Raw genomic sequence first — 3,029 nt, 5'->3', positions numbered from 1 at the left:
TGTGGAAAGAAAAAATTTGTAGCTTTCGTGGTTTAAGAGAAAATGGTATGTAGCGCTAACTTCCATTGTCGATGGAATTTAGATATCGAGAAAGTTACTACGTAGCGCTTGAAATGATATTTAATAAAAGTTGGAAATAATAGATTTCGATGGGTATAAAATTTTTTTAATTTTATTTATATAATTACATAAATTAAAAGACTTAGCAATATTTTGTGCGTTGACTTCGTAGCTATCTCTCTGTCGTTTAGGTCATCGTATATAATAAACTTTCCTCTTCGGAAGGCGATGCCGATGTAGTGGCCCAAGCTGGTTGAGCATCGCGATCCAGTATTGTTTAGACCCTTAAAGCCGACGCATCCAACCAGTTTAAAAGTTTCCTCGCCAGCACGCAAACATTTCGGGATCTTGTCGAGCTGTACAGGCCCAGAGATTTGAGCTGGTTCAAATGCTATAACACGATCTGAAAGAGAAAAAGTGTGTAAAGAAAATAATAATTGACAAAATAATTACGTTTTCTTGATATTTTGATTATGCATATTTAGACCTCCCTAATGTGTATGCTTAAAAAAAGATAGCAGACCATTACTTAAAAATTCTATGGGAAATTGATGATATTTAAAAAATGTTAACCTATATGTAGCAGCTTCCATTGCTCTGTTTTTCTATTTCTGCATGCAGGACAAATTCTTGGATCCACTTCAATGATGCGTTGCAGGGCTAAATCTTCGAAATTACTATCCAGCAGAAGCTCATCTGTGAGGAATGGCACGATTTTTCGACATTTTCACCACAACATTCTGATTGTTTGATTAAAGTTGGTTGCCGTGCAAATAAATTTTCATAAAGCGTGGCGATGTTGGTTGCCGCATCAATATATTGCATCGTATTGCTCTTTTTGATAATTGGTATTGTGCTCATAATAGCTTCAGCCCTAATTACATAGGTTTTTGGTGTAATTTTTAAAGAGCCCATAGTGTAATCGATGACATTGAATAGTAAGTTATCTTGTCTTTTATCCTTGATGTAATCTTTTATGTGTGCGTTGTCCACAGCGGCAGCGAGTAAAATTTGAAATAGACTATCAAAAGTACAGGTGTTAGATACTGTGATTTTACTATTCCCTATTTTAGTAAACTCTAATCCCATTGAGGAGCCGTTTTTTAAAATTGGTATTTTCTTGAAAGTCTCGAAAGTTAAACTGTCTTTGACAGCACTTTTATTCCTGCCTAAATATTTTCCAGGCTTAGAGACTTTTTCTATTCCTTCCCCTCTCCAATTTTCACAGGACTTTAAAGCCAGTCTTGCCCCTTTGTGGTTATCATGCGAACAATTCTTGCACATTCTTTTTTGGCTATAGTTTCCTTCCTCGTTGATCGCTTTGGAGCATTTTCTATGTACTACGTTACTGCATAAAACGCACGGATATCCCGATCCTGGTAAACAAATCGTTTTGAAAATTTCGCATTCTTCGTCTTCATTAAGTGTACTCTGTGTAATTTGATTTTCCCCTTCGGACATAGATGCTACTATAAATGGATCTTCATTTTGAATTAAGTCCATCTTCCCAGAATTATACGTATCTTCTAATATTTGCGTTTCAGACCCAGTTTCGTTTATGGTGATATCACTTTGGTCTCCTTTTGAATGTTTTAAATTTTTATCATCTTTTTTCGTTTCCTCCATTTCCAAAATGACCAAGCGGCCTTTGTCTTGCTCAAATTCATTTCGCTCTCTATATGAGCACTGGAAGCAGGGACTCTTCCACGGCCGAAAGAATCCCTGCAGATATTTGTCCATAAAGGTAAAGTTTCAACTTTCTTCAATAGCTGTGTTGCTATTTTTGGACATACTCGTGGGTTGTCTTTATTTCCCTCTTCGGAATTCAGTACAGAAAATACGTCCTTTTGAATGGTTAAGCCCCAATCGCGCCAACTGAATCCAATGCTTGATTCTACTTCGTTGTTTTCATTGATTTCTTCATCGTTTTCGGTTTCATCATAAAAGTCTATAGATGGCTCTTTATCTTTTATATCATTGTCTAATGCGATGTCTGTCGTGACTAAAATATTATGAATGAGATTTTTTATTTCAATAAAATTTGGAGTCTCTTCAGTCGCAAGCTGGGTGATCAAAAGCTCTGCATTATTCATTGTTATTGTGGCGTTACCAATTGTTTCACAAGAGCATATAAGTAGTATAGATTTTGTAATGGCTCGGGCAATTTTCAAATCTGTGGTTATAATCAATGTTCCAATCGCTATATGGTAAAATTCTTTAATTCTAGGCCTCACGACTTTCTTCAAGAAACGTGCCCACATATTCATGACATGAGCACAATCATTACGAATGTAACAGGCTGGCATTTTATTAATTTGAGGGTTGCAAGCATTTGCACATTCTTCAACAGTCAAAAAAGGTGTAAATGCAGACGTTATTGCGTTCATAAGAGCTCGAGATTCGTCGCATACCTAAAATAGTTGACGGAGTTGTATTTAGAAAATTATTGCACATTTGTTATGTGAGTATGGTAATAGCCATATTTAGAAATGTCTTATCATGATCAAGAAATACAAAACTGGTCAAAATGTTGAGGTACCATTTTTTTACCGGCACGGTATGTGTGTATATGTAGTAGAATCGCGGATGTTTCGCAATTTCTTTTACAATACATATCAGTTTTGCATGTACATACATACAAGTATGTAAGTATGTGTAGTATATTTCAAATTTGATTTTGTTGTTTAGTTACCACTTCAGCTGGATATTTCGCTCCAGATTTTAACCATTTCTTTAACCACGTTCCAATCGATACTGCATCTTGACATTCGGTGATTTGTCGTGATATTGGAAGGGAATACCTCTTGCACTTCAAACTTAATGTGTATAAAAATAACATTTTCAATATCTCAATTCTATCGACTAGGTGTATGGCGTCAAGTTAGCACTACATACCATTTTTTCTTAAAAACCGAAAGCTATAAATTTTTTCTTTCCACAACAAATTTTAAAGCTAAAAGCTACAATTA

At 35.3% G+C, this 3,029-nt stretch overlaps 1 protein-coding gene and 1 long non-coding RNA gene across 3 annotated transcripts in view; both read right to left on the bottom strand.

The window, feature by feature from the left end:
- On the bottom strand, positions 1-1,072 carry LOC118733889. The gene is made up of 2 exons (XR_004992302.1): positions 634-1,072; positions 1-463 (listed from the first exon to the last, which is right to left on the bottom strand). It is a non-coding gene; the product is annotated as an uncharacterized LOC118733889 (long non-coding RNA).
- Positions 1-3,029, bottom strand: part of LOC118733882 (protein vav) — a 386,101-nt gene that overhangs the window by 284,258 nt on the left and 98,814 nt on the right. The gene's annotated exons all lie outside the window — the stretch shown is intronic.

The sequence above is a fragment of the Rhagoletis pomonella genome, unplaced genomic scaffold, assembly GCF_013731165.1.
Source record: "Rhagoletis pomonella isolate Grant_MI unplaced genomic scaffold, Rhpom_1.0 Rhpom_scaffold_00002, whole genome shotgun sequence".
NCBI lineage: Eukaryota > Metazoa > Arthropoda > Insecta > Diptera > Tephritidae > Rhagoletis > Rhagoletis pomonella.
Note: the sequence above shows the minus strand (reverse complement) of the source record. Positions and strands in the feature narration are given on the sequence as shown.